Genomic DNA, 12,384 nt, shown 5'->3' with positions numbered 1-12,384 from the left:
GGAGAACTAGGACTGCTTGCCAAGAACATTTCAGTCAATAGGGTACCTTTGCAGCCTTCTGGGGTCTCATGATCACATTGGTTTGTTGAAGCACTGTACAAAAAAGCTGTGTAAATAAAGCTTATTGGAAAAAATCCTTGCCCTCAGACAGGAAGCAGAGGGAGAAAGGGAAAAAATATTGGTCCTCCAATGCAAGAAGCTAAGGAATGAGGGACCAGCATGAAGCACACATGCTCTATTATGGGACATATAGTCAATTTGCATATGGTTAGTTAAAAGAGAAGTTCAGGTTTGAGAGAAGTTGAAGTTGAGAAATCATACTTACCTAGGTGAATGCAATAATGGTCTGATGCTGCATCTGTCCCCTGCTAGCTCTAAGACTGAGAACTGAGCGATCGAAGGCCACTGATCGCTCAGTTCTCCCTGAGCAGAGAGATGGTGAATGGTCCAGGGATCTGGGTGGATCCTGACTCTAAAATCCGGATCTTTACCTAGCCTGGACAGAGTGACATCAGCCAATAGCGAACATTGCATCGCTTCTCGGCCTTTTGGCTAAGATCAAGTGTAGTATCTGTTCTTATCAGTGTCCAGTGGGGGTGCTCCCGGTCATTCTAGTTTTGCGGGGATGACTGTTGTATAGTACCCCCGCTGGTATGATGGGGGTCTGGATGGCTATTACGGGGGGAACAGAACCCGGGACGCCCACACGTAGCTGGGGCCTGGTAGTAATTCCCCTTTGGAACGTCTGAAGGACCCAGTACCTCCTGATTTGGATGGATCTACCTTGTCTGGCCAGGGGTCGGGAAGGCAGAGAGTCCGCAAACCAGTGCCCCCTGAGTAGTCGCCTCAGGGGTGCCACTAGTAACACCTGGGTGTGGGACCCCACAGTGTGAAGATGGCACATGGTCACTGATTTACCACTTTTTCTGCACAGCGCCCTTAGGACCAGGCCTTATGGCTAGGATCAGGGCAATTTTTGCTACAGGCCTCAGGGACTGGTCTGTGCACTATTTGGCATGACCACTTTTTTATTTTCTATTTATTTAATTTATTTCACTCCCACGTATTGTCACTTTTTCTTTACTTATGTGTGTGTTTTTCTCACAGGATGGAGGGTGTGGGTCCTCGGGCCTGCCCTGAAGTCTAGGGGGAGGATGTGTGGCCTTTTGGTTCCTTCCTCCCCTGTCCCTAGGGGGTTTTCTCTTTGGGAGAGCCCCCTGACCAAGTACTGGGTGTCCGGCTTTGGCTGGACACAAGGAACGGTGGTCCACCAGGCCTTTTGGCCAGGAGGACCAAATGGGAACCTTGTCCCTGTCAGGAGCTTCGTGCCCCGGGGGATCAGGGTAGTGGTCCAACCCCTTCGGGGGTAGGACAAAGCACACCCCTAAGTGTACTTTTTCGTGTTGTGTTTTGCACTTGCACTTTTTTTGTGAACGCTTACGGGTTTTTCGTTATAGTTGCACGTTTGCGGACTTATAAAAAAAAAAATAGCGAACATTTGCCCACTTTCGGTTGAAAACAGGTCACAGGAGTACAGAATGAACTACACTCTTGTAATCAACAAAAGTAGAGCCAGGGAGGCAGCTCGGAGAGAGAGAGATATTGGCAATCAAATTTCCAAGTGGGCAAAAAGTGATGTTCAAATTTACAAAAAAAAAACTTGAACATATAGCTAACAAAGTGGAGCTAGACAGAATCATAAATTAATAACTGAGGGTTTAATACTACTTTAAATGTCATAAATAGTGCATGCTCTCATCAATCTTCTCTGTGAAACTCTACAATCTTGTGATGTTTATTAGCGGAAACCGCTGAAGTAATGCTAATGAGATCACACATTTTGTTTGTTCTCAAATAGCGAAGATTATACATACAGTTTTTTTTAAACCCCTGTTCTTTAACCCTCTTAAAGCATGGACTGCATTTTTCATGGTACAGCAAACAGCATTTAGTAGATCCATGTTTTATGTAGAATATCTTTGTCTAGAAGCATAACTATTTACCATAGAAATGGACCTTATGCACTAATATAGATTGCTTTCTACTGCTCAGTAAGGTGACTGAAATTCCATTTCTTTACCTGCAGTCTAATTAATTTGGGAACATCTGGGATAATGTTACTAGGCCAGTGATCTGTCTCTCTAGTGTTGGTTTTTAATTTTAATATTCTCAGCACCTACTACTGTCCTCTGCCAGATTTCTGATCTCTTAATATGCATGTACAGTGCATGTTACATACTACATAAAGACTATGAGAAATATGAGAAAGATTAGTAAATAAACGCAAGGAAATTGCATTTACATCTATACTGCCCACTTATCAAAATTCCATTGCAGTTTTGTAAAGTAGTACACCTTCCAATGTCTATAAAAATCCCTGAGATGCAGAAAAGTTCACACAAGCAGAATGTTTGTGTGTCTCCCCTCATACTGTACAATATATTGCAGACAGTTCAGAATCATATGGATTCTGGTCTTGCTACCTTACAGGATCCGCAAAATTGGACCAGTTGGGAAAGCGCACGTTTCAGACTGAACTGAACTTCATTCGTCTGAATGAGAAGGTCTACTCTCACTATAACCACCTGTAGGCAGGTGCAGTCTTGTTTCCCCACTGCAGCTGGTGCTTAACTGCAGCGGCATTGCAAGAGGAGAGGAAGTCAGGAGGAACCTCTTCCTTTCTGGTTTCCTGGGTCCCTGGGAAAGTAATCCAGTTGGATGCTGCCATCCCATGTGACTCTGGTGGCCATTTTGGGCCAAGCAGAGTCTATTTAAGATCCTGGCTCCCAGGCTTGGCAGAGTCAGGTTATTCATCTGTCAGGGAAACTGAATAGCAGTAGGGAACGGTTCCGGACAAATAGGGACAGAATAGGAACATGTTATCCTTTCCAGGAATCCTCACAAGTGGGCACAAACTGGCCAGGCATCTCACTCCTCAGAGACAGATGCTGTTGGCACAAAGGACCTGCTCAGCTCTGCTTTACCGTTCAGAACTGTTCCCAGTAGAGCGTTCCCAGTTGAGTGTCATCTCACTGGGCTGTTTGTATCTTTGGGCAGTGACTTCAATACAAGTTCTGTTATTTGCAATTTGACTGTGTTTACAGTCGCCAAACCACGCTGCACCCACCCACACACCTGGTGCCATTTCAGTCTTATAATGAGAACTGTAGCAGTGTCTGCATTACTTTAGTAATAGAGGACCTTAGAGAGTATCTCATCAAAATAAAACCCCTTTTGCAGGAAATGCTTCAATTTTGATTTGCATCTTAGTGCAGATTTCTGAGAGAAGTGGTGGTGCAATCCCATAAGCAGGAAAAGAGAATTCTGGAGACATTCTTTAGTAAAACAATATTTTCCATTTTTAAATGGCTGTTTGTTTTATTATTAAAAAACTAGATGATGATTTTTTTAAATGCGTCTGACAGTTGACAGCTCTGATGAAAATACAGTTATTGGTTCATGGTAAGGATAGCATTAATAACAGTTAGGACAGGATTTGCAGGTAGTGTTAGTACTAGAAAGTAGTGTTTACTGCAAGCAAGAAGAAATTGTGAGAAAGGCACCACCGCAAGCATCTGAAAAGCAGTATTTTATTGTTGCAGATTGTAAATATTTGCAAAAAAAACACTTCAAAAAAGTATTCCGGTGGCGCATAAATCAATTGTCAGTGTAAAAAATTCCTTATTAAAAAAAAATATATAAATAATATAAATAATAAATAATATTTTCCACATAAAAAATATTAATGGTGTAACAATAATTGATAATATTCCAAACGAAACGTTCAAATAACTCAGTCCACAAAACAATCACCCCGTGAAAAAACTTGTGCAAAAATAAATACATATATAAACGTGTGGTGCTCCCCTCTCAGGTGTGCACTCACCAAAAAGTGTTGCCTCCCACTCTCATGGTTGGCACACTAAGCTTTAATTGACGATTTTCCAAGGACTAAATCAGATCACTTGTGATAATTTATTCTCCTTAATCTTGAGACAATGGAATCCCAGGACAAACTCTCCCGAACTCCAGCACACAAATTCCTCCTCCCAATGCTCCACACTTTTATTGCCAGAATAGAGTGCCACATGCAAGATGTAAATAGGTAAAAAATCCCAAAGATGTTAGCTTTAACAAGCTCTCAATGTAAGGAAAGCCGAGACAGTGCTCTCACCACCGTTGGCCTTCGATCTCTGATGCTCCCGCATTACTTCCGGTTCCGGTCAGCATCACTGCCGGTCGCCGCACAACCTCGCTCTGACGCGTTTTGTCACCTCCGGCTTAGTCATAGGGTCCTGAGCCATGTGGTGTGATGTAACGTGTAGAGTGGGCCAATGACGTCAAGCTGTTAAACAGGAAGTTTATGAGCCACCATCTTGGAAATTCCTGAACACATTGAAAATACATTATAACAAGGATTTTTACTGTGGTGTCCCAGCAGGACACTTTTAAATGTGAGGTTTTTTTTAATAAATCACACTATATTTATATACTACAGCATGGCAAGCGTTTCTGTTTACATATACGGAGGATATGTGGGATAAATAGGAGACGGGACCGTTTGCAACAGAGTGAGGAGGAAAATGGAGTCATCTACACAGGATACCTACCCGGGTTAAAAGGGAAAGGCGGTATTTGACCTAAGCAATTTGGGTCATAAAAGGTGAGAGTATTTATGTATGTTTCTGGTGGAGGAGCACCTATAGGCATATATGTGGAGATAAGCAATAAAGAACAACTGTTTGGGAACAAATTTTAAACGCACGGATCAAGCACACATTATGGACTTTTAAGTGGTATTCAGTGTATTCACCGTTGTTGCATAATCACACGGTTTGGATGCTTTAATCCATATATGAGGTTATAGAGATATATGTGCAGCACTATTTTATGACATATCTTTTGTGTGTGGAAACGCATGTAAGTGTCAGCAGCACTGGTATACACAGAAATTTGAGAAGTTATTTGTTGCGCTGAAGTTTTATTTGTAAAAAAAAAAATATATATATATATATATATATATATATATATACAGTTGCAAGAAAAAGTATGTGAACCCCTTGGGATTACGTGGAGTTTTGCATGAACTGGGCATAAAATGTGCTCTGAACGTTATCTAAGTCACAACAATAGAAGAACACAGTCTGCTGAACATAATACTACACAAACATTAGATGTTGCCATGGTTTAATTGCACATAACATGTAAACATTCACAGTGCAGGGAGGAAAAAGTATGTGAACCTTTGGACTTAATAACTGGTTGACCCTCCTTTGGCAGCAATAACCTCAACCAAACGTTTCCTGTAGTTGCAGATCAGACCTGCACAGCGATCTGGAGTAATTTTGGACCACTCCTCTTCACAAAACTGTTTCAGTGTAGCAATATTCTTGGGATGTCTGGTGTGAATCGCTCTCTTAAGGTCATGCCACAGCATTTCAATTGGGTTGAGGTCAGGACTTTGACTGGGCCACTCCAGAAGGCGTATTCTGTGCTGTTGCAGCCATTGTTTTGTTGAATTACTTGTATGCTTTGGGTCATTGTCCTGTTGCATCACCCATCCTCTGCAGAGCTTCAGTTGGCAGACAGATGGTCGTACGTTTTCCTGCAAAATGTCTTGATAAACTCTGGAATTCATTTTCCCATCAATGACAACAATCCGTCCAGGCCCTGAGGCAGCAAAGCAGCCCCAAACCATGATGCTCCCTCCGCCATGTTTTACAGTGGGGATGAGGTTTTGATGTTGGTGTGCTGTGCCTTTTTTTCTCCACACATAGTGTTGTGTGTTCTTCCCAAACAACTCAATCTTGGTTTCATCTGTCCACAGTATATTTTGCCAGTAGTGCTGTGGAATATCCAGGTGCTCTTTTGCAAACTTCAAACGTGCTGCAATATTCTTTTTGGACAGCAATGGCTTTCTCCGTGGTGTCCTCCCATATACTCCATTCTTGTTTAATGTTTTCCTTATTGTAGATGTGTCAACAAAATGTTAGCATGTGCCAGAGATTTCTGTAGGTCTTTAGCTGACACTCTGGGATTCTTCTTTACCTCATGCAGCATTCTGCGCTGTGTTCTTGCAGTCATTTTTACAGAACGACCATACCTAGGGAGAGTAGCAACAGTGCTTAACTTTCTCCATTTGTAGACAGTCTGTCCTTCCATGGACACATGAACATCAAGGCTTTTGGAGATACTTTTGTAACCCTTTCCAGCTTCATGCAAGTCAACAATTCTTGATTGTAGGTCTTCTGAGAGCTCTTTTCTGCGAGGCATGGTTCACATCAGAAAGTGCTTCTTAAAACCAGTAAACCCAAAACAGGTGTGTGTTTTTTAAGGGCAGGGCAGCTGTCAGCAACACATCCAATATAATCACACTGATTGGAGTCAAGGTTGGCTCACTCCTGGCTCCAATTAGCTCTGGGAGAAGTCATTAAGCTAGGGCCTCACATACTTTTTCCTCCCTGCACTGTGAATGTTTACATGTTATGTGCAATTAAACCATGGCAACATCTAATATTTGTGTAGTATTATGTTCAGCAGACTGTGTTCTTCTATTGTTGTGACTTAGATGACGTTCAGAGCACATTTTATGCCCAATTCATGCAAAACTCCACGTAATCCCAGGGGGTTCACATACTTTTTCTTGCAACTGTATATATATATATATATATATATATATATATATATATATATATATATATATATATATATATATATATATATATATATATATATATATATATATAGTATTTTCTGGCGTATAAGACTACTTTTTATACTTAAAAATATACCCCAAAAATTGGGGGTCGTCTTATACGCAGGGTATAAAATGTGAACCTTGAGTTTGTTTGGGTCAAGCTGGCTGGATGTGTGGTAATACTGTACATACAGTATACCGTGCAGAGCCAAGCTGGCTCAAAACAAATGTCCCTATGACAGATTAATCTGTCAGCCCGCTGGATGTGCAGTATATACAGTATACTGCGCTGAGCCAAGTGGTTTCAAAACGTACCGGTACGTCCCTACTGTAATCAGCCCGCTGGATGCGTGTATGTATGGTAGCTGTGGCTATATACAGTATACACTGGGCCAATCACGGCGAGTGATGTATTCTACTAATGAATACAAAGCCTGCTCGGATTGGCTGAGTCAGAGAGGTGGGCTGATGATGTTACAACCTCAGCCAATCCGAGCAGGCTTTGTATTCATTAGTAGAATACATCGATCGCCGTTATTGGCCCAGCGTATACTGTGTGTAGCCTCAGCTACTGTACATACACACATCCAGCGGTCTGATTACCGTAGGGAAGTACTGGTACGTTTTTGAAACAGCTTGGCTGTATACTGTATATACCACACATCCCGAGGGCTGACAGATTAATCTGTCACAGGGACATTTGTTTTGAGCCAGCTTGGCTCAGTGCGGTATACTGTATGTACATTACTGCACATCCAGCGGGCTGTATATATACTGTATACTGTATGTAGCCGAAGCTACCGTATTACCGCACATCCAGCAGTAACCATCTGATTTGGTATTTGATCCATATGATGACTGTCTTACAAATGTATCACAAGATGTCATTCATGAACTTATGATGTCAGAGGATGAACATGAGGATTTTGAAGGATTTTAAGTACCGGTAAGTCATAACCATTTCAATTAAAAAAATCTGATGTTTTTAAATGGTGTTGCCTCGGAAGGGGGGTAGTCTTATACGGCGAGTATAGCCCAAAACCTTTGTTTTAACTGGAAAATTAGGGGGTCGTCTTATACACCCAGTCGCCTTATACGCCGGAAAATACGGTATATACATACATATATATTAATACCATCAGTGCAGAGACGCATGATATGATATGATTCAGTAAAGCTGATAATAAGTGATTGTAGTTACAAAGATCATAGTGATTAAAAGAAATTGAAAAGCCAATAGCTGTTTAACTTTTACTCTCTTAAAAAACGTGTTCCTTGATATGCTGCACGTGTTTATAGATGTTCCTCTTCGTGAGTACCATCGTTACCGACAGATTAGACATTTTTTTAATTCACATTTTGGCCTTATACCCTCTTCTCCGATTTCATTTTTTGAACGTATCAGCCGTGACTCTCCTAGGGGTAGGGGTCTTATTTCTGATCTTTATCACCAATCTTTGATCTGTCTTTCTCATACACCTCCTTTATATAGACAAAAATGGGAGGAGGATAGTGGTGTCACCTTTTCAGATGAGGATTGGGATTCCATGGTGGATAACATATGTAAGTGTTCTAGATCTCTTTCTGTTCGTGAGACTGCCCTCAAGGTTCTAACCAGATGGTACTATATCCCATCAAGACTACATGTATTGTTCCCACAAACATCCCCTTTGTGTTTCCGGGGCTGTGGCCTCACAGGTACATTGGTTCATATATTTTGGGATTGCCCGACCATATATTTGATTTGACGCAAGATATCTGAGGTGGCTACCTCACTGGTGGGTATCCCAGTACGAATGTCTATACAGACCTGTTTATTGGGGGCTCTGATGCCACTATGAGACTGATACATACTATTTGTATTGCCACTTTATGGGCTATTGCCTTGCATTGGAAGTCCAATGCTGTACCATTGGCCTCTGTTTTACGCAGGGTTGATGCTGTGATGCTCATGGAACGTATTCATTATACCTTACTGGATGGGATGCACTTATTTGATAAAAAAATGGGAATCATGGAGGGATTATAGACATTTATTGCATGATTAACAACATTCCAAGTGAGGGCTGACTGGCATATACTGTTGACAGATGTATCTTTCAACCTACTTTATCGTCTATATATTTCATGTACTTGCAAACTATTTTTTTCTATTTCTTCTCTTTCTTATGTTAATATACTTTTCTGTATTGTATTTTTCAAAAGTGCCTTGTTTTTGCTGTAAGTATCATTTGAAAATGTACTGTTGTTTTTACAGTCTACTTTAAAAAAATAAAACCATTTGTAAACAAAAAAAAAAAACCGTGTACCTTAACCATTAGCCGCCCGGCCAATGGCCGTTTGGCGGCTTGAAATGCGCTCCTAAATTCCGGGTGCACGCCATTTGGCGTGCTCCCGCACATGCGCAGTTTGCGGCACAGCAGAGCGGCGCAGCAGCGGGATCTGTCACGGGCCGTGCACCTCGGACACGGCCGATGACAGTACCGGCTCCCGTAGCTGGTACCATGTGACCTGCTGTGACCAATCACAGCAGGTCACATGATAGTTGTGTACAATGGATGGCTTCATTCATGATGCCATCCATTGTATACTAGTGCCTAGCTGTGAATGGTTACATGCAGGTCACATGCACATGTCATGTGATTAGCTGTGACCAAATCACAGCTAAGCACAAAAAAAAAAAAAAAAGCAGAATGAATCGATTTCATTCAGCTAAATGCTTGCTTAAGTAATTCTTTGCTATAAGCAAACTGTGTATAAAAAAAAAAAAAAAAAAAAATACTGATCACTCCCCCAAAGTAGTACAATGTTACTATGGTAACATTGTACTACTTTGGTCATAGTAAAATATGAAAAAAAAATCTTTAAAAAAATGTAATAAAAAATTAAATATAAAAAAAAAAAAAAAAAAAAAAAATATATATATATATATTTTTTTCATACTGTCACCAGTCAGTGTCCATGTTCACCGCCATGCCAGTTATATGAAGATGCTGTACTGCACTGGTGACAGTATGTAAAAAAAAAAAATAGTGAAAATACTTTTTTTAATTTTTTAATTTTCCGAAAAATTATGACAAAAAATACAACTTCAAAAAACTCGCCATGCCTCTTATGAAGTACGTCGGACTGTCTACTCTGCAAAAAGGGGTCATTTGGGGATATCTGTACTGTTCTGACATTCTTGGACCTCAAGAAATTAGATTGGCTGTCAGTACTTCAGGATTGATCAATATTCAGATCTATACCATAGTTTGTGAACTCTATAACTTTCCTACAAACTAAAAAATACATCCTAATTTGGGTTATTTTCACCAAAGACATGTAGCAGAATACATCTCGGCCTAAATTTATGAAGAACATTTATTTATTTGTAAACTTTTATAACAGAAACAAAGAAAAATGTGTTTTTTTTTCAAAATTTTTGGTCTTTTTTTGTTAATTTAGCAAAAAATAAAAACCCCAGCGGTGATTAAATACCACCAAAAGAAAGCTCTAGTTGTGTGAAGAAAATGATAAAATTTTAGTTTGGGTACAGTGTTGTATGACCGCGCAATTGTCATTCAAAGTGTGAGAGCGCTGAAACCTGAAAAATGGCCTGGGCAGGTAGGTGTAAAATCACACGGTATTGAAACGGTTAAAGATAAGTATTTATATACGTTCCAAAAGCATCCGGAATGCGCTTGCTATGCATAGAAGTGGGTGGGCTATCAGTGTTATATAAATCACTATGATTCTCCTTTAACACACAGGGCAGTAATAAATCTGGCCAGCAGCAGAGGGAGAGCCAAATCTCAAAAGCGACTCCAGATGACAGAGGAATTCACGTCAGTATGTGCGTGACCCAAAGGGCGCATGCGCAGTGAGCACAAGGGCCCACCGGAGCCGATCGTGGAATGCACGTCTGCCAGGCCGCTGCGCATGCACAATGTAGTGCTGTGCGCCCCAGTCAGCCGATTGGTCAACCAGTGGAGCGCACACTCATGATGGACCGGAAGAGCAGCTGTGCATTGCGTTCCAGCCACGACCTCCAGTCCATGCAAAGGGTATCTCCAGTGGGAAAGAATCGTGTACCAAGCCTCCACCTCACACAGGAAGCGGAGGTGGAGAAGCAGGGGACACAGCCTGTCAGGGATTGAAAGCAAAGGAGCCCAAAATAGAATTATGTTAAATTGGAATGGAGAGACTGGGGACACAATACTGGCCTCCCAGTGAATGGGGGACAGATCGTTGTGGCTGTGATAATAACAATGGAACAATCACATGAACATTAGCAGTAATAATAATTGTAATAAACAACAACAACCCCAAATAAGCATTGACAGCAGCATAACCCAAGTAAAAAATAAATAAAAAATTATTATGTCATTAAAATTGTTATCATCATTATTATTATCAACAATAATCATCATCACAGATGAAAAATAATAACAATAATGAAAATTAATAATAATAAGATAATAATAATAATAAATTATAAAATATCAAGAAGATAAAAATAAAAATAACAGAACTGATAATGAGAACATCGTTGTTAATAGCACTATTGGTGTAGCTGGAAAACACTATCCGTCATGACCATCCTTCACCTGGGCCAAGCCGGTGTGCAGAGCAGCATGAAGTACAAACTCCCATCCACATATATAGCTCACATATAAATATAAATAATAAGATAAATATTTGGTACCCCACCATTTTAAAGAGTCCATCAAAGTAACCACTGTGGCATTAGAGTCTTTGGCACTGAGGCAATCTTGAAAGATCTGGAGAACGGGAGGAGACACCAAAGGCTTTATAAGAGAGAAAGCTACTGGATCTTTATGCTAGATACCTTATCTCCTAAGGGCCTCATTGATGATCTTGAAATACATACTCTGGTTTAATCACAACATGTCTGCAAGTGTGTTTGTCTGGTTTTCATCATTATTATCACTTTATATTGATTACAACATACACATTATTATTAATATGTATCTAAATGTGTATGAGTATACATCAGATTCTCATATTCCACTATATATACATTTATATTTATATGTGAGCTCTATATGTGGATGGGGGTTTGTGCTTCACACTGCTCTGTACATGGGCTTGGCCCAGAAGAAGGATGGTCGTGACGGACAGTGTTTTCCAGCTACACCAATAATGTTATTAACGACAGTGTTCTCATTGTAATTATTGTTATTTTTATCTTTATCTTCTATATATTTTATCATTTTTATTTATTATTATTATTTTTTTATTATTACTTTTTTATTATTGTCATTATTTTTCATCTGTGATGATGAATATTTTTGATAATAATATTGGGAGGGCTCAGTCTTAGTTCCATGATATATATAGAAGAGGGCACTTATGGTTTTGTTAGCTCTGAGGAAGAAAGGACCCCCCCCTTCGAAACGTGTCAGCTGAACTCTGAGAGTCTTCTCTCTTGATGTGACTCGCACTGGTCTTGCACTTCAATGTTCCTTTCAGGATTGTATACGCTTGTTATACTGTTTTGTTTGTGAGTATATATCTCATTTTAATAAAATCACAGTTTTTTTATTGAGGTAATGCACAAGGTTGGTGCGCTTTCTTTTTGTTTTCACTTTGCACAATTGCATGCCTGTTTATTTTGAATGTATCTTTTAAGAGAGATTCCATATGCACTGAACTCCACCGATTTCAGCAGATGATAGTTTTAC

General features: G+C 40.2%; 1 pseudogene; it reads left to right on the top strand.

Moving 5' to 3' along the window:
- Window positions 1-532: 532 nt before the first annotated feature.
- Window positions 533-692, top strand: LOC149468689 (U2 spliceosomal RNA; annotated as a pseudogene).
- Window positions 693-12,384: the final 11,692 nt, after the last annotated feature.

The sequence above is a fragment of the Staurois parvus genome, unplaced genomic scaffold (genome assembly GCF_062004578.1).
Source record: "Staurois parvus isolate SC_StPar_1 unplaced genomic scaffold, SC_StPar_1.0 ptg000081l, whole genome shotgun sequence".
NCBI lineage: Eukaryota > Metazoa > Chordata > Amphibia > Anura > Ranidae > Staurois > Staurois parvus.
Note: the sequence above shows the minus strand (reverse complement) of the source record. Positions and strands in the feature narration are given on the sequence as shown.